The following is a 20,690-nucleotide window of genomic DNA, read 5'->3' on the forward strand; positions in this document are numbered from 1 at the left end:
CTTTTTTCCTCTTTGTCTTCAGTAATAAATTCTTTATAATATGCTTGTCTTGAACTTAAGTCAGAATATAAATTCATTACCTGTATTCCTTCGAATCTCGACTGAAAGCTCCGGCAATATTTACCTTGCACTTCCCGTGTCCTCAACAATAGCAAAACTCACCGTCTACCCTCATTCATAAGGCTTACCTCCCCGCACAAGAGGTCGATTTTTGCGTAAAAATTCCATCCCCAGGATGCAAGCAACGCCTAATGCTTTAACTACTAGGAACGAGCTTTTCATTGCTTCATTTCCTACCGTAAACTCGACTTGCACCTGGTGCTTTATGATATGAGATTGTGTACCTAGTGCACCTGTTACACGACAATTCTTCACTGGCAATACTGGTATTCTATTATTTTGACTCAAGTACTTGACGCACCGGTATCGACTATTATCTGTTTTGGTGCTCCGTACATATCTGCTTGCAATATAGCCTGCACAACACTTTTGTCGGTTCGGTTACATTTCTGCGGTATGTCTACAAGTTCCTTTTCTATTTTTGTTCCCTCATTGTATCTCGGCATACAAAGTTGATGGCTGTCATCCGTGAATGTGCCCTCACTACACCATGCTGCAGCCAACAACGGAGAGCGTATTGTGACTGTCTTTAGTTTAACGGATGAGCATTTGTGGGTTGACGGTTGTCTGTCACTTCCATTAACCTCACATTGTGGTTCTGGTTGTTGTTGCTACTGTTGGGTTGGCCACCCTGCCTCATCGATGGTGTATTCTGATATTGTGTATGGCTCTGGTTTTGCGGTGGTCGGTTGTAACTTCCTGACATGTTCTGTGATGGACCTGGGTTGGCGTTCCATTGTGGCGCCGTGTTTTGTTGCCACTGTGGTGTCGGTTCGTTACGACCACGCCACTGGTTTCGGTTATTCCGCCATTGCGGATTGCCGTTACCATTATATCCATTACTCATGCGTCCATCATGATGTCTCTTTCGATTTTGACGATTATAACCGTTGCCGTTATAACCATTGCCATTGTTTGTGCCTCGATTCTGTTGCCGGTGCTCTTGCCTATTTCCGTTACCATTTGGTACTAAGTTACTACCGTTACTGTGGCTGCTATTGTAATCGGCTTTTTGTTTATTACAGCTTGCATAGTTCCACTTGTTTTCGGTTTTCATATCTTCGATCAGTAAGTCAACAGAATCCACTATTTCCATGAATTGTTCTATATCGTATTCCGGCACATTGATGAAATATCTTTTAATTTCACTGGGCAACTTCATTTTTATTAATCTGATTATGTCATGATCGGACATTGGCTCGTCCCAGTACCTGGTTTTGTTTATATACTTTTCAAAATATTTGCGTAACGTTCCCATCTTAGGATTGTACATTTCTGGACTGTACAACTCCTTTCGTAGTCTTTCTTGGACGCTATCGGACCAGAATTTTTGCAAGAATGCACCTTCAAACTGTTGCATCGTTAGACATTTTTCGGACACGTCGGTGGCCCACAGTGCCGCGTCACCTTGAATAAAGGAGACCACGAACTGTATTCTTTGTCTTTCCGTCCATATCCTGGGAAACATTCCTGAAGCTCTTAATAAATACAACAGGGTGGACATTTCGTTTTTCGCTATTGAAGGGTTGGAATGTCCTGTGTTTTATTACATTGTCCTCTATTTTGCACATCTGATTACTACATTCTGGGACATTCATTACTTCGTGATGTGCGCTGCACGGTGTCGCATGTTGTTCGTGTTCATAATTCGCATTAGGTTGCGGTTGCGCACTCGCACCCTGCCTACCGTCAGCTTTATTATAGTAATCAGTACGCGGAGTCGGATTCATGATCTGTCCGCCACTGTTTACATTGCTTTCCAACACAGACAGTCTCCGCGCGACCTCCTGTTGCCAATTTTTCAACTCCGCTGCCACACGGGATTTGATATGTATTAATTCGGCACGTAGTGCGGCAGCGCTGGCGTCAGTATTTACACTCGCGGCCGCAGTGGCTTGTTCTACAGCTGTTTTTACGTCGCTTTCAATCTTTGCAGATATCTCGCGATCCTTTACTTCTAGCCATTCATTTAATTCTTTTTCTACTTTTTGAGCTTGCACTTCCAAATATGCGTCATTACTTTTCCTTGCATCTATCTCCACATTATCCACGCGGTTGGTTGAAGTCTGGACATTATCTTCCAGCCTAGCCTGCGATATCTGTAATTTTTGCATTTCGCCGGCTAAGCTTTGCACAAGATCGGGTATTTCTTTGTACGCGTCCCGCATCTCGGCAAGTTCGCTTCGGATACTGCCTAGTTTCGCTTCATTGCGCTGCTCTTGCTCACGTAGCATCTGAGCCAGTTTTTCGTCTCTTTCTTTTTCCCTTTCTTTCTGTTCTCTTTGTTGCTCTTGCTCATAGAGCATCTGAGCTAGTTTCTGATCTCTCTCCCTATCTCTTTCTTCTAACCTGCGCAGAAATTCTGCAAATGGGTCTGCAATCGGTGAGCATACTGGTGCCTCGCTTAATCTAGCACTCGATTGGCCCCCCTGCCCAGGCAGTGGAGTTATTATTCTATTCCCATTCTGCTGCGGAGCGTCATTCACCGTCCACAGATCCTCGCCCCCCGCTCCGGAAATTATGTTATCCGAGGCGGTGGCTTGGGATTCGTTTACGTATTGCAAATGACCCTCACTTTCCATATTAACAAAATTTTGTTCGTCTGGTATGGATGCTTTAGATTGTCCTATCTTACCCATACTAAATTCACTTTAAGCCACTGACGAATCTTTAACACTGATACACACACGAATAATTATCCCCTCCAAAAATACACGTATAAATAAACAAAACGAATAATTATCCCCTCCAAAAATAAACACATAAATACACAAAACACCGAAGGTATCTCATGTGCACATGGGTTCGATATTCCGCACAGAGCTACACAGGATGCTTGCACAATAGGCATTATCTTACTTATTTTTCTTTCTCGCAATCCTTTTTCTTTTCTACACTTTTTCTTCTCCAGATCTCCTCAGGGTGTGGTATGTTGTTGTACATGTAAAGGAATTCATATAGGCATTAATATTTTATAACAATTAGACACATACATAATTACATTCATTACAATAGAATCATACTGATCGGGCCCCAAAGTTGCGGCGCCAATCTCGCGTCCGTCGGCCGTCGTAATTTTATATATTATTATTGTTGTTATTATTTTTTGATTGTTGCCGACTTACGTGGTGAGCCTTAATAAAAATGATATTTCATTTCATTTAATTTTGATTTTACGATTAAATGCTTTCCTGAAGTTCTCCTTTTTAACAATATTAATCTCAAATTATTTGTTACGTTAATGAAGGTTAGACTCGCTGAATCTTAAAACATGAGCATATAAGTTGAACAATGTAATAAACTTTTCATATTAATTTCCTCGGCTAGTCAGTTCACTTTAAAGCAAAATATCTTTAGTTATTAATTACAATTGCGGCCCACACACGCGCGAGAGTATTTTTCTTACCTCCGTTAACCATTGTATTGTAGTCGGAGTCCTGGCTCTGGCTGTCGGCTACGGTACTGAAAATAAGAATCTTGAAGGTAAGTATTTTCTGCAACGTCGGGCGGCTATGGAGAAAAATTAATATTATGTTAATAGAGGGCGAGTTTTCCGCTTCCGCTAATTTTTCATAAGTTAATATCGCCACGTAATGGCGTCGTTGGCTGCATCGGCCGCTGCGATTATTGAACTGTAAATTACTTGAATGTAGGTTAATTCAAGGAAGGCGGACATGAAATCGGGATCACCTCTTACAAATTAAAAGTGCACAATAATATTAAATCAGTATATTATATGCTTAACTCATACAAATATGCTTACATTTGCCAGCACTCGCAAGATGTCCGTCTATGCACACTCAAGACAAAAGAGGAAGTGAAGTCGACTAAATAAATTAACAAAAGAGCGTATCTTGTCTCTTTAGATCATTTTTTCATAAATTATTTCTTTGCAATCTAAACCTACACAGAGAAATTATTATTTTACGGCTACATGATAAAAATATATTATTCAATTTTTTAATGTCTCTTCTTTATAAATACTGTTTTTTAAGTCTTTTCGTAATATAGCACTGGGGACGCTATACCCAATAGTGCATATTATGCCGGTTTACGTTACCGCTGTTGGTGAATGACGCTTCGTCGCTAAATAGAACGCGTTCAAAAAATCTGTCATCGTTCCGTAATTTCTCTTGTGCTCAGTGGCAGAACAAAGTCGTCGCCATGCAATTCCTGGTGCATAGAAATATGGTACGGGTGCAATCGATGTTGATGTAGTATTCTCAACACGGACGTTTTTGGGATTCCCGACTCTCGTGCAATTGCTACTAACGTGCGGATTAGCCATGACAGGAGCTAAAACACCTACTTGGGCATCTTCATTTGTTGCAGGTCGTGGTTGACGTTTCACATGTGGCTGCACACTTCCTGTTTCCTTAAATAACGTAACTATCCGGCGAACGGTCCGGACACTTGGATGATGTCGTCCAGGATACCGAGCAGCGTACATAGCACACGCCCGTTGGGCATTTTGATCACAATAGCCACACCTCAACACGATATCGATCTTTTCCGCAGTTAGTAAACGGTCCATTTTAACACGGGTAATGTATCACGTAGCAAATACCGTCCGCTCTGGCGGAATGTTACGTGATACCACGTACTTATACGTTTGTGACACTTGCAGCGCCATCTATTACAAAGCGAAAAAGTGGTCCAACTAAAACATTCATACTTATTTACGTACTACATGAATATGTAGTAAAAATGGGGGTTCCTATTTAAAGAAACGCAGTTGATATCCGTTTGACCTACGGCAGCCCCATCTAGCGGGCCAACCATAGCGCCATCTGGTTCCCCCTTCAAGCTACACACGTTTTGTCCTTTAGTTTTTTCGTATATATATATATATATATATATATATATATATATATACTAGCGCTTTATTACTCTATTAATTGGGTATAACGTTAAATAGGGATGATTAGTCACACTAATGCGCTCTACACTGCAGCTTTTCGATCATCACTGAGCTGTGCAGACTGCCAGAGCACATATATCTCAGTATTAAAGTAATCGCTGGGTTTACCCCAAATTAATCTGCAAGTAGGCTGTTTAGGTTTTTTTATTGGTAACGCCACCTCTGTATGAAAATCACTGGCTGTGGTGTGTGCAGTCTGTGGCTGCTTTGCATTGTTGTAATACTCGCCATTGTAGTGTTAGGCAGCTGGCTGTGAACAGCGCGTAGCGTTGCGCAGTTGGAGGTGAGCCGCCAGCAGTGGTGGATGTGGGGAGAGAGATGGCGGAGTTTTGTAATTTGTCATGAACTGCTATATATATTATGACAATTGAGGTAAATACATTGGTTGTTCTCTATCAAAATCTTTCATTTGCTAACTATGCCTATCAGTAGTTAGTGCCTTCAGTACTTTGAATCTTTTATTTAGCTGGCAGTAGTGGCGCTCGCTGTATTGCAGTAGCTTGAGTAGCGAAGATTTTTGTGAGGTAAGTGATTTGTGAAAGGTATAGTTTAATGTTAGTCAGGGCCCATTCTTTTGTAGGGATTATTGAAAGTCAGATTGCGTTGCGCTAACAAAATATTGTGTGTCAGTTAAAGCACAGTCTTGTATAATTGTTCAGAAATGGGACGTTTCAAATCAGTGCCGAACTGGCTCAGCATTGCATAGGACTTGCTTCCCATCATTTGTCTGCTCTACTTCAGTGAGCGCCACTGTCACTTCATTTAACATCTTGTAATTATTTCCTCTGGCGTTTCGCTAAGGAAGTGCGTGCGTGGCTCCATTGTCAAGCAGGAAGATCTGCAAGAAAAGATCATTAAAGCGGTAGCTGATATCGACCACGACGTCTTGAGTTGTGTGTGGGAAGAGTTTGTCGTATTGATATTTGTCACCTCACAAAGGGTACCCATATGGAACACTTGTGATATGAATCAGAAAACTTTAAGAGATGGTATATCCACACGCGTCTGTTTTGTTGTTGTTGTTGTTTTGGGGCAAGACAGCGACGTCATCGGTCTTATCGGATTAGGGAAGGACGGAGAATGAAGTCGGCCGTGTCCTTTCAAAGGAACCATCCCGGCATTTGCCTGGAGCGATTTAGGGAAATCGCGGAAAACCTAAATCAGGAATGGCCTAACGCTGGATTGAACCGTCGTCCTCCCGAAAGAGAGTCCAGTGTGCTAACCACTGCTCCCCCTCGCCTGATCTGCGTCTGTTTTCTGTATCGCTTCTAGTTTTGGCTCGTTTGTCATCTGAAACTCTGGAGGTATTTATGAATAAACCTACAGTTTGGAAAGGACAGTGCACGTTATCTGTGGCACCATTCTGTTCCTGTGAATCACTCAGTGTAGTGAAGCGTTCTCCAGTGGTAATCTTGTGAACGAAACTGCAGTACACTTTTCGAAGGGAACATCAGTCACCACCTCTTAGAGTGGGGCGGCGGGCCGAAATTCTCATTAGAGCAACTAAGCCCCAGGGGGTATGTTTCTTTCGCCTCTGAAAGAAGGCACGTACAGCGCACTGCGAAGAATGGGGCCAAAGGCTGGCGTGCGGGCTGGATCGCCGCCGCAAAGTTGGCGCATGCGCCGAAACCACAGGCGGCTTTTCTTGCGCGGGTAGCACACCGGGGAGCGCTTCGGTTCTTGCGGAGCGCAGACCAGCGCGGCGAATCGTAAATTGAGCGGCTGTCGGCCGGCGGCCGCGGCCGTGGAATAAGTTGTTTCTTCAAAAGTAGGACCGCGAGGGCCAGCGAAGAGTGCGCGGGTCTTGGGGCGGGGGGGGGGGGGGGGGGAGAGGAGGAGGGGGAGGGGGCAGAGCAAAAGGCGGGCGAAAAGGCCGGCGGGGGCGCGCGGACCGAGTTCTCTCTCCGACTGGATATTTATGAGCAGTTGCTCGACAGCGGTCGATGCGCTTCTTGGGTTCCTTTTAGGGGTCAGGGTTCGCCCGCGACCACTGTGAGCAACCGATCCGTCCGCCAACGTCGCATACGTAAACACAATATAGAGAAGAGCAACAGGCATCGCAAAGAGATATAGGACGCAACATGAATTGAAAAGATGGCTTTCTCCAGTTCCTGGCTAAACAAGAACACGTCCCCTCCGCCTGAAACCACGAATGTGCGTCATTTATTCTATTTGATCAATGAAAATTCTAGAGCGGAACTGATTGCACTGAATATCGCACACAGAAGTATCTGATGAAAAACCTTAGCCAAAACGTGTGTTTGGTATTTTCTGTGCTCTGGAACCCTAGCGAGCATATTTGTGAGGTAATAATGTGTTTAAATACTTTATAACATGAAATAAGACAAAAGCAGGTATTTTATTAGATTATTTATATTTTGGCTATAATACTATGTATAATTCAGATGATGCCTTTTAGTCTCGTTCATCAGTCTGTTCCTGCTGTGGACTTTTCTTCATCGTCATTTTCAGGTTAAGGGATGTTTCCATAGCCTTGCTTGAGAATATCTACAGTTAATCTCAATCCATCTATAAATATTTCTCCTGTGAAGTTTTTCTTCTGTTGTACAAGTTTGTTTCTTCTTTTGGAGGAATTTTTCACTTCCTGATGTTTATTTTGTACGGCAAATGCAACAAAAATTCCGAAAATCTGATTTAGGCATTGAGTATAGACAGACCAAATTAATGACTTTCTGTATTCACTACTTCGATTTTTGACAAATAACTGAATTCCTTTGAGGTAGATTTGAGAATGTACCATCTCATTCTCGGTACTGTCTGTGTTGCTGCGCCGGCCAGAGTGGCCGAGCGGTTCTAGGCGCTACAGTCTGGAAATGCGTGACCAGTACGGCCGCAAGAGCGAATCCTGCCTCGGGCATGGACGTGTGTGATGTCCTTAGGTTAGTTTAGTTTAAGTAGTTCTAAGTTCTAGGGGACAGTGCTCAGAGCCATTTCAACCATTTTGTGTTGCTGCATTGCAGACGTTTACATCTACCATAGCCTCAGGGTCGTAGGAAAGGGTAGATTGATACACTACTGGCCATTAAAATTGCTACACCAAGAAGAAATGCAGACGATAAACGGGTATTCATTGGACAAATATATTATACTAGAACTGACATGTGATTACATTTTCACGCTATTTCGGTGCATAGATCTTGAGAAATCAGTACCCAAAACAACTAACTCTGGCCGTAATAACGGCCTTGATAGGCCTGGGAATTGAGTCAAACAGTGCTTGGATGGTGTGTACAGGTACAGCTGCCCATGCAGCTTCAACACGATACCACAGTTCGTCAAGAGTAGTGAATGGTGTATTGCGACGAGCCAGTTGCTCGGCCACCATTAACCAGACGTATCCAGCTGGTGAGAGATCTGGAGAATGTGGTGGCCAGTGCAGCAGTCTAACATTTTCTGTATCCAGAAAGGCCCGTACAGGACCTGCAACATGCGGTCGTGCATTATCCTGCTGAAATGTAGGCTTTCACAGGGATCGAATGAAGGATAGAGCCACTGGTCGTAACACACCTGAAATGTAATGTCCACTGTTCAAAGTACCGTCAATGCGAACAAGATGTGACCGAAACGTGTAACCAATGGCACGCCAGACCATCATGCCAGGTGATACTCCAGTATGGCGATGACAAATACACTCTTCCAATGTGCGTTCACCGCGATGTCGCTAAACACGGATGCGACCATCATGATGCTGTAAACAGAACCTGGATTCATCCGAAAAAATGACGTTTTGCCACTCGTGCACCCAGGTTCGTCGTTGAGTACACCATCGCACGCGCTCCTGTCTGTGATGCAGCGACAATTGTAACCGCCATGGTCTCCGAGCTGATAGTCCATGCTGCAGCAAACGTCCTCCGACTGTTCGTGCAGATGGTTGTTGTCTTGCAAACGTCCCCATGTGTTGACTCAGAGATAGAGACTTGGTTGCACGATCCGTTACAGCCATGCGGATAAGATGCCTGCCATCTCGACTGCTAGTGATACGAGGCCGTTGGGATACAGCACGGCGTTCCGTATTACGCTCCTGCACCCACCGATTCCACCTTCTGCTAACACCCGTTGGATCTCGACCAGCGCGAGCAGCAGTGTCGCGATAGATAAACCACAATCGTTATAGGCTACAAACCGACCTTTATCAAAATCGGAAACATGATGGTACGCATTTCTCCCCCTTACACGAGGCATCACAAGAACTTTTCACCAGGCAACGCCGGTCAACTGCTGCTTGTGTATGAGAAATCGGCTGGAAACTTTCCTTATGTCAGCACGTTGTAGGTGTCGCCACCGGCGCCAACCTCGTGTGAATGCTCTGAAAAGCTAGTCATGTGCATATCACATTATCTTCTTCCTGTAGGTTAAATTTCGCGTCTGTAGCACGTCATTTTCGTGGTGTAGTGGACTTACAATATAGACAGGCACAGTTAAAGGACGCTTACACATAGCTTTTGGCCACAGTCTTCATCAGTAAAGAGAGACACACACACACACACACACACACACACACACACACACACCATTCACACACACAAACAGGCACACCTCACGCACGCACGACCTCCATCTCCAGCGTCTCATCGGAATGTCTCTACACACTCCACCTGAAAACTATCGTCTCTCCCCACTACCATCCGTTCCCCTTCCCCACCACCACCAGATCGCTGCTTGCATCCCATGTGATACTTGCATTGCCGCCCGAAATGCTGGAGCTGCTAGTCGTGTGTGCATGAGGTGTGTTTGCTTGTGTGTGTGAATGGTGTGTGTCTGTCTTTAGTGATGAAAGCTGTGATCGAAAGCTCTATGTACGTATCTTTGAATCCTGCCTGTCTGCAACTTATCGTTTCTTCATTATGGTAAGTAGCAATAAGTCTTAACCTACATTGTTGATATTCCTACTTGGAGTTTCCATTGTTTTATAGTCTCAGTAATGTGTTTTATTCACAAATCATCAGATTTTGTTACAATTTTTGTTTCGTATAATGTTTCAATTAAACAATGTCCGCAGCTCGTGGTCTTGCGGTAGCGCTCTCACTTCCCGTGCACGGGGTCCCGCGTTCGATTGCCGGCGGGGTCAGGGATTTTCCATGCCTCGAGATGACTGAGTGTTGTATTGTCTTCTTCATCATCATTCATCCCCGTTGCGGTCGGAGGAAGGCAATAGCAAACCACCTCCGCTAAGACCTTGCCTAGTAGACGGTGCGGGTCTTCCGAATCGTCCCCTACGCTCCTCGGAGTAAGGGACCTCCCCATCATCATCATCTTCATCTTCGTCATCATCATTAGTGACATCAGCTGTTTTATTAGTAAATCTGACTGTCACTGATCCGCAATAGTGACGACCTGATGGTGTAGGATTTCCCCTAACGCTTAGGTCTTTAATCATGAGATTAATACGTTGCAGAAGCACTGAAGACGACTGGATTCCGTCCGCATCAGAATCGTGGTTGTTTTCAAACTTTTGTCTTTTAGTGAATTAACTATTAACCATGACAACTCCACCTACAGATAAGTTCCAATACATTTATGCCATCATTTGGAAGATCACTTAAAATCTGTTCCAAATAAAATATTAATTGCTTATATGTGATTAAGCAAGGCTTCAAGTTGAACGTCCGCACATGTGGCGGTCACCTGATAGGATTCAGTCAAAGGGTAGTACTTCTTTTTGTTCTCTTGAAGGATACTATAATAGGGACAGACCGTATCAGCTGTTCGGATTATTCCGTGTTGTTTCCTCGTCAGCGAAGCTTCCACGTAGATTGACAAGGTATTGATGTGTGACAGCGTTATTGTTATTTCTTATTGTTTTTGCTTGCACGGTTCTAGGAGTCCGATCTAACGCTCGTCTGTATTTAGTTCTTCGTGTAAGAGATAAAGTAATATCTTTAACCACTTTTGAACACTGAACATTTCCACATTCTCGGAACGTCATTTGACTGGTATGCATTTCTTTTGGACTTTAAAGCTGTCCCTAGACTGCTGTGTCATACGTCAATTACTGCGTTTGCTTAACTCTACGAATGGCTTTGATTTCCTACCAGTTGGAGTTGTTCAGCATCGAAATTTAATGATACTTTGCAGCCAGTGATTGTTGTTTTTCAATAAGGCACTTTCAGCTTCGTCTGCAGCAAACCATCGTTTCTTTAATTGTGACATTGTATAAGACAGTTTATATTTAAAACCTTTAGTTTCTTCATGATACATAATTTTCTACAGTGCCAAATCTTTTTACAAACTATTTTTCACAACTGCTCTTCATAAGGTCATAGAGGTCTTCTCTTGTCATAATTGACTTTCGAAGGACCTCCGATAAAAGAGAACTGCTTTCAGAATCCATTTCGGAGATAATATATCTTATCGCTAACAAATGATTATTCTAAAACAATTGTACAAAATCAAACTGCGGTAATCAGCGGCTATTTCTTTAAATTTCCAGTGGAAGAATGATTTTATTATCAAACTGCATTCATAAACGTAGAGTGATTTCAGCCGGCCGGTGTGGCCGTGCGGTTCTCTAGGCCCTTCAGCCTGTAACCGCGTGACCGCTACGGTCGCAGGTTCGAATCCTGCCTCGGGCATGGATGTGTGTGATGTCCTTAGGTTAGTTAGGTTTAAGTAGTTCTAAGTTCTAGGGGACTGATGACCACAGATGTTCAGTCCCATAGTGCACAGAGCCATTTGAACCATTTAGAGTGATTTCAAGCCATTAGAGAAGCTTCAGATACGCTGAAAGTGGGACGTAAATACAAACTTTCCACGGCGTATCAGTGCACAGTAAGCATGTAATACAATTCCTCAGCCATGTCCCATCTATCAGACTACCGCAGGAAGTTGTGCATTCCGGGAATTACTTGAATTTGAAAAATGGACTTTTGACCAGTTTTAGTTCAAAATACCACTATATTCGTTGGGACGTTTTGTTGAAAGTTGTACAGACGTCGCTCGTGTTTTCCATACTGAGTAAGGCTACGACAAATACCAACTGGAACTAGTTCCCAGCGTTCACTAAAGAGTTTACAGACTGTATCTCTTATCATTTTGGTAATGAACTACTAAATCACACCAAGAACTATCTCTAAGGTGAACAGGTAGTATATTTGGCGACCGAAGTTATACTTTCAGACATTTTATGACAGAAAACACTACTATAAATGACGCATTTCTAAGCGACCTTTAATACAGCGTATGTTAGCTTAATGTTATTCATCTATTTAGTTCTGAGGCTGAAAAAGTGATGTTTCTCGAAATCACAGGCCCTGAGCTATGATTGGCTGACAGAAGCAAACCGAGCAGCTTCCATGCTGATGTGCGAGGTCTGCAACGCTAACAGGTCGTGTTTGTTTTGTTTTCGTATTCACGCTTGCCTATTACAAAAATATGCTGTTAAAATACGGAGCAGCATTAAAGAGGTCAGATAAACGCGTCATTTTTAGTGCGATTTGTATTCCCAACGTTCAGGGAATGTGATATCGGTGACTAAACATGTTACAGTAAATGTTGAAAATACATATACAAGTATTCTTGACCGAATTTCCACTATTTTTGTTTTCCGCTGATGTTCAGGTCGGCTCTCGGCGCTACACGTGCACCTTATGTTCATTTTCCAATATTTTTCTTAATGAACTGCACACTTAGCGTATGTTGAGCTATTTCGGGACTCACGGTTATCTACACTTATTGACAAGAAACTAAAAACTTACAAAACTCAAGCACAGTACCCTAAACAAAACAAACTTCCTAATTACGTCCTTAATGTCGAAAACGCCTTCACCAAACTAGGAAGTCCTTAGCTACTACAGGTAAAAGGACGTATTTTGAAAGCTAAATTTCTATAATCGTTTGAATCTTCCGGTAGGTGATGCTACTTAAATTACTCTATTCTAGTGCGCTCTAGCGAGTCATTTACAACCATTTGCAACCATGACTTTCCTACAGAACTGGCTATGCCGAAAGCGAAACAAAGAAATATCTTTAACACCATCAAGGAATTTGTATTGCGACGAGCTCTAATGCATGCATGTAGCGTATTGGTTAGTGTTGTTGACTGGCACGCTACGGGTTGCCAGTTCAAACCCTGCCAAACCCTACCGTCTAGTACTTATCGTTTGTGGACAACTCTCAAATTTTACTGTGCTTTTAATGTTTGTATAATTTGAAATTTTTGAAGTTTGCATAAGTAGTAGCACTCCCGACCAGGAGTTGAGTTCTGTTCTGTTCTAGACACATATATCAATTTGGTAGCACCATGCCTGAATTAATGGATTACGCGTTTTTGTAAGTCTCAGCTTGTTCTGAGTGAAGTATGCAAGCATGTTTGCTGACTCAGTGATTTATGGGAGACTGAGAAAGTAGTGACTCGCTGGCTAAGCACGTGGGTAAGCCCCGATCTTCTCAGGATTGTCAAGTGTGTCAAATATGAAATTGCATCGCAGTACTCGCGCAGACGTCAGCGGTGCTGAGTCAGCAAGAATGTCCGGAATTATTCAGGACTATTTAGGTTGGAAGAATGGTTATAAAAGTGGGAACAACCACTCGTAGTGAATAATTTGATGATGGACAACCTTAGCCGACATTTGAACGCCTTCTTCGGACACGCAAGTACCTTTCGGTCTCCAAAACATGTATGTGTGAGATCTATATTACTATTAACAACTAAATATTTGTTCCACCAACTGATTAATTGCTATGAGTAAATGTTGCAGAATATACTTCACACTGCGTCTACATACCACCCCGTCAACGAATGTTTGAAGAACTACATCATTTGTATTCAAAATTCGACGTGAGCAGCAAATCTCAAAGAAAGTCATGTAAATCTGAGATCTTTTAACTACTGTTTCTTCAGCTTATGCAAATCGTTCACGAAGGCTCTTAACTTCTGTTGTACGTGTTTCTTTTCCATCCCTGTGACTGCTACTACATCGTTGTTTCCTAAGGCATACTTTTCTTCTCGTTCAGTGTTGTAGAGCAAGGAAAGAAAAGCAGTAGATGTGTCACCGAGCAGCAGAGAATCAGCACTGGTTGAAAGACGGCAGCAGAAAGTACCTGATAGACAAAGAAAAATTCTCTCAGTAGTCTGGACATCATCATCTTCGATTATGAAAACTTATTGAATCAGTTGTAATGGGTGAAGCAGGACCAGAACGCTAAAATTAGATGACTGAGTGGATTGCTGTTGATGCTACATTGAGAAATGGTATATGTACTGGTGTTTTAGATATTAGGCTTGGCTTGAGAGAACCTAGATATATCTTGAATGCCTGTTTTCACATTTTATGGAACAAAGAGCGTCAAAGCAAACAACCAATTTCTCACGTAATAATCAGGGAAAGAATGGCTGATATACGTGAATACAGAGAAAGCAAGTTTAGTGCCGTCCAAACTTCGTGGTGTTTAGTACTCAACTAACGTTACTAACAAGCTGTTAAAAGACATGACAATTTCAAACGAGAGATTCTGGTTGTGTGTTGTAGGAAATACACTCCTGGAAATTGAAATAATAACACGGTGAATTCATTGTCCCAGGAAAGGGAAACTTTATTGACACATTCCTGGGGTCAGATACATCACATGATCACACTGACAGAACCACAGGCACATAGACACAGGCAACAGAGCATGCACAATGTCGGCACTAGTACAGTGTATATCCACCTTTCGCAGCAATGCAGGCTGGTATTCTCCCATGGAGACGATCGTAGAGATGCTGGATGTAGTCCTGTGGAACGGCTTGCCATGCCATTTCCACCTGGCGCCTCAGTTGGACCAGCGTTCGTGCTGGACGTGCAGACCGCGTGAGACGACGCTTCATCCAGTCCCAAACATGCTCAATGGGGGACAGATCCGGAGATCTTGCTGGCCAGGGTAGTTGACTTACACCTTCTAGAGCACGTTGGGTGGCACGGGATACATGCGGACGTGCATTGTCCTGTTGGAGCAGCAAGTTCCCTTGCCGGTCTAGGAATGGTAGAACGATGGGTTCGATGACGGTTTGGATGTACCGTGCACTATTCAGTGTCCCCTCGACGATCACCAGTGGTGTACGGCCAGTGTAGGAGATCGCTCCCCACACCATGATGCCAGATGTTGGCCCTGTGTGCCTCGGTCGTATGCAGTCCTGATTGTGGCGCTCACCTGCACGGCGCCAAACACGCATACGACCATCATTGGCACCAAGGCGGAAGCTACTCTCATCGCTGAAGACGACACGTCTCCATTCGTCCCTCCATTCACGCCTGTCGCGACACCACTGGAGGCGGGCTGCACGATGTTGGGGCGTGAGCGGAAGACGGCCTAACGGTGTGCGGGACCGTAGCCCAGCTTCATGGAGACGGTTGCGAATGGTCCTCGCCGATACCCCAGGAGCAACAGTGTCGCTAATTTGCTGGGAAGTGGCGGTGCGGTCCCCTACCTATGGCACTGCGTAGGATCCTACGGTCTTGGCGTGCATCCGTGCGTCGCTGCGGTCCGGTCCCAGGTCGACGGGCACGTGCACCTTCCGCCGACCACTGGCGACAACATCGATGTACTGTGGAGACCTCACGCCCCACGTGTTGAGCAATTCGGCGGTACGTCCACCCGGCCTCCCGCATGCCCACTATACGCCCTCGCTCAAAGTCCGTCAACTGCACATACGGTTCACGTCCACGCTGTCGCGGCATGCTACCAGTGTTAAAGACTGCGATGGAGCTCCGTATGCCACGGCAAACTGGCTGACACTGACGGCGGCGGTGCACAAATGCTGCGCAGCTAGCGCCATTCGACGGCCAACACCGCGGTTCCTGGTGTGTCCGCTGTGCCGTGCGTGTGATCATTGCTTGTACAGCCCTCTCGCAGTGTCCGGAGCAAGTATGGTGGGTCTGACACACCGGTGTCAATGTGTTCTTTTTTCCATTTCCAGGAGTGTAGTTCATCTGCGTGGTAACCGTAATGAAACAGGCTTCTAACAAGGGAACCTCCCCATCGCACCCCCCTCAGATTTAGTTATAAGTTGCACAGTGGATAGGCCTTGAAAAACTGAACACAGATCAATCAAGAAAACAGGAAGAAGTTGTGCGGAACTATGAAAAAATAAGCAAAATACACAAACTGAGTAGTCCATGCGCAACATAGGCAACATCAAGGAGTTTGTAAGCTCAGGAGAGCCGTGGCCCCATGGTTAGCGTGAGTAGCTGTTGAACCAGAGGTCCTTGGTTCAAGTCTGCCCTCAAGTGAAATATTTTAATTTTTTATTTTCAGACAACTATTGTCTGTCCGTCCGTTATGTTTTCATCACTTTTTTGGGAGTGATTATAACATCCACAACAAATCTTAAATCGGGCAAGGTAGAAGAATCTTTCTACCCATTCGACAACATATTCCTCTCATGTGACGCACATGCCGTCACCAGTGTCGTATAGAATAAATCAGATGTGTTTTCCTGTGGAGGAATCGGTTGACCTACGACGTTGCGATCAAATGTTTTCGGTTCCCATTGGAGAGGCACGTCCTTTCGTCTACTAATCGCACGGTTTTGCGGTGCGGTCGCAAAACACAGACACTAAACTTATTACAGTGAACAGAGACGCCAATGAACGAACGGACAGATCATAACTTTGCGAAAATAAATAAAGTAAATTTGTCACTCGAGGGAAGACTTGAACCAAGGACCTCTGGTTCCGCAGCTGCTCACGCTAACCACGGGACCACGACGTTCTTGGGCTCACACTCTTAATATTGCCTATCTTACGCATGGGCTACTCAGTTTGCATATTTTGCTTATTTTTTTCATAGTTCCACACAACTTCCTCCTGTTTTCGCGATTGATCTGTGTTTCGTTTTTCAAGGCCTATTCACTGTGCCAACTAAATCTGAGGGGGGTGCGATGGGGAGGTTCCCTTGTAAGCAGGACTACACACGAAAGTGTCCGAAGTGTTGAAAGATCAACAGGCCGTAATAAACACCCACTCAAAGAATAATTCCTTCCTCACTTCGTAAATTTTAGCAGGTTTACATCCTGTAATTGAGGATGAGCGGCGTGAGCCTACATATTGACGATATGAAAACGAATAAAACTTTGCCAATGTACCCTTACCTTAAGCATGTTCACATTTTCGAAAAACAAAAGAAAAATGTCTCTGAAAACATTTTCAGCATCCAATATCCGCAATATGAATGGATGGTCATAAATGATAAGAGAAATACGAAAAAATTTATAGTAACACTATTGCATATTACATAACACGTTGCAAGAAATTTGTGTCTCTACTAATGTTGCAGGATAATAATAAAGATACATGTCATTTCTGTTACTTTAAAAACCTTTCATGCAAGCATGCAACAGTGGGGCTCCTCCTCATCAGTTAGTTGTAGTAGTTGGGCGATGTGTTTATATTTTTATCGCAAAGAAAAGTAGGATATATCTTCAGTTGACTGTGCACCGTTCGAATCAGTCACGAGTGACATGCCTATTGGCAAAAATGAGTTTACGAACTCGCAGCATATTGCAGATGGTTTTAAAATGGACACAGGTGACTAAAATAAGACATTATCAAGAAAAAAAAAAAAGATACTTCTTAATGAAAGTTATGACGGAGCTACGACCGTTTATTTCAAGAACGAGTTTGAAAAGGTTACAAATTTCAGTAACAAATTGAGGCTATCTTTTGTGATTTATGACGAAACGGAATATGTATTAGGATCAGCTGCTACTTGCAATCGTAGCAGTAGCAGTGGCTCGCTCTCCGGTCATGTACATGTGTAGCATTGCCTACTATATACATTATGGCTATGAAGAGAGACATTCTCAATTTAAACTCTATAGAGGCACCGATCTCGTGAAGTGATTCACTGAAGGACTGTACGCAATCTTTGGCACTGTGAATGTCCTTTATCTACAAAATAAAAAGATCGTGGTAAGTCCTGTGGAAGACTCGGCGTTTCCATCAACAGAGATTTGCCATATCTGTAGGAAACCGACTGAGGAAGTGATCTAAAGCAAATATATCACAATCATTTCACCAGAGTGAACCGAGGCACAACACGTCCAGACTCCAGTGTAAATTATAAGTATCATTAAACTGTACACGTCGCATGCCGCAATCTTAGCAGTTACAACTGAAATTTCTAAATCACAAACGTTTGTGTACAAACGGTAACAGGTGATGAGAAGTTGATTAAACTAAATCTTGAAAAATTATAAATCATTTACAAAGAGTATTTCTGTAGAGCACCAGGATAAGAGACGCAATATAAATTTTCGATTTATCGATTAAATTTATTGTCAAGAGAACATCATATATGAAATCAGATGAACTCAAGATAGCAATCGAGAGTTCAGTTTTGTTAATCAGAAGGGAATTTTACCGTATGATTGTATGAGAAACGAATCGGCTCTGCAAGAAAATCGCCTGCCCACTATCGAAACGTTTCAAAGTTTGTTAATAGGCGAAACGATAACAGAGGCTGAGTACCAAAAAGTTTACAGTGTACGGAACGTATTCAAGTGCAACACACTAGGAGAGTACCGGATTTATATTTGAAAACTGACAAACTTTACTACTTCTACAGAAATTTCTTTTCTTTAAGATAAATGAATTACATCCTGTGCTTTATGTTACCCAATACGGCTTGGCATGGGCTGCACTGATGAAAATTAGGAAAGCAGAATTGTAGCTTATAACAGTAACTGAACAACTACAGATTGTTGAATGAGGAGCCGCAGGCGGAAATTTTCATTGTTCTTGCAGACGTGCAGTTGCCGACTACAGATTCATTATTGACTATAACGATACAATCTGTGAATCTTAAATTATGTCTTGAAGTGAACAGACTTTAGAGCCGGGCAGTGTTGTAGCATCTTCCGGTATTTAATTTTCAATGGCTTCCTCCAGAGAGCGCAAAAGTATTATTTCGGTAGACGTACCAGACAATTCGAACATGAGATACTAATTAGAAGTGAATCTAGAATGCCCCGAAAGTTTTCATGATTTATTTTCACGTTTTCCCCTATGTACGAAAAACGGCATCACCAGAAGACATGAAGAAATCAAAGAAATTCTTATTTGTTGTAGTAATTGGGAACAATACGTAGAAAACAAGTTGATTTTGGAAAAAAAAAAACATTCATCAGATCTTATTATTTAAGCGAGATCCCTGGATGAAGCCACACATTTACATTAATGCACAAACGCCGATGACAGCTATCAATGAGTTCAGGAAGAAATCTTTTAAACTAATAAATAAGAGTGTACTTTGAAAAATCGTGCAAAATCTGGGAAATAATATGGGACACATGTGGGACATAAGAGTAGAAACTTTGTGGGAGATTCGGTAGGGGATAGCTGCATTACATTCAAAACAAAATATTCAAAGACGATCAGTTTTCATCAAGATGTAGTCACCGTTGAAATGAGCCACTGACAAACCGATTGCAGTTGCTGCTGTGATTTTGGATATATCTGAGATGGGTGTTACGATTAATCAAGGAAAACCCCCAGTTGGCAAAAGGGTCGCAATTAGTTGGTTACTGTCGAGTTGCAATTTACAGTTTCTTTATTGATTACTTCAAACATTGAAAGTCATTTCAAAAAAGCTAGTAGGCATGAGTGCCTTTTCAAAACAATTTACTTTACAGTAAACGGCCAAGCCATTTTACTTAAAACCGACTTTGATAAAACATTTGATAACAAATCAAAATCTTCCAAGTAATGAAATAAAAAACTACCAATTTGCATACAATTCGCTACCAAACATGTAGGGAGCCACCCTGTTTTAAACTTTGGCACAACAATATATTGAGTTACAAGGGCTAGCTAACAGGGAGTTAGAACTAGCATTTCAAAGGATGCCAAGTAGATTAAAACAACCGCAGTAAAGATACAGTCATTCACCTTTTACAATAGCTAACAATTTTAAAGCCACGTAATTTTAAAAACCCACCAATGGAAGGCAAACTTAATCTTTTTAAACAGTGACCAAAAACAATCGGAGTAAAATACAGCCATTTAACATTTTACAATAACTAACAACTTTAATACCATGTCCTGCCACCAGAATGTCCTGGGATAGAAATAATTAACCGACCGGGTGTAAGGGTGGCCACAATTGTCTCCCGAAGCATGCTCAGGCTACAAGCGGACTAATAGACGCACAACGCATCACATTCAGCAATCACATTCAGCAATCACATCGACCTCACGCGAGGCCAGGTGGGAGGAGGAGGAGGAGGAGGATTCAAATCAGGAGCCATAATCCCTGCCCAAAATACATTCCCTCCCAGGCAGTACTAATAAGAAGCCAAAAGATCACTGTCTATAATTACACCGGCGACAGGGACAGGAAAGCTGAACGCAGGAGGCCAAAAGGCAGAAAAAATTTAATCTGAAACAATAATCACTGCCCAAAAATACACTTCCTACCGGGCAGTACTAATAAGAAGCGGAAAAGATCACTTGTCTATAAATACACCGGCGACAGGGAGAGGAAACCCGAACGCAGGAGGCCACAAGGCAGAAAAGACGCTGGTTGCACAAACCAAAAGTCTTCAATTAACATCTAAACCTTTAACCAACTTAACTTGCAGTTTATCAGAGAAACAGCAAGTGAACTCCGATGCAAAAGGTTCCTCACACCCGACCGTGTATAAGTCGCCAGC

The sequence above is a fragment of the Schistocerca nitens genome, chromosome 8 (genome assembly GCF_023898315.1).
Source record: "Schistocerca nitens isolate TAMUIC-IGC-003100 chromosome 8, iqSchNite1.1, whole genome shotgun sequence".
In the NCBI taxonomy this organism is placed as follows: domain Eukaryota; kingdom Metazoa; phylum Arthropoda; class Insecta; order Orthoptera; family Acrididae; genus Schistocerca; species Schistocerca nitens.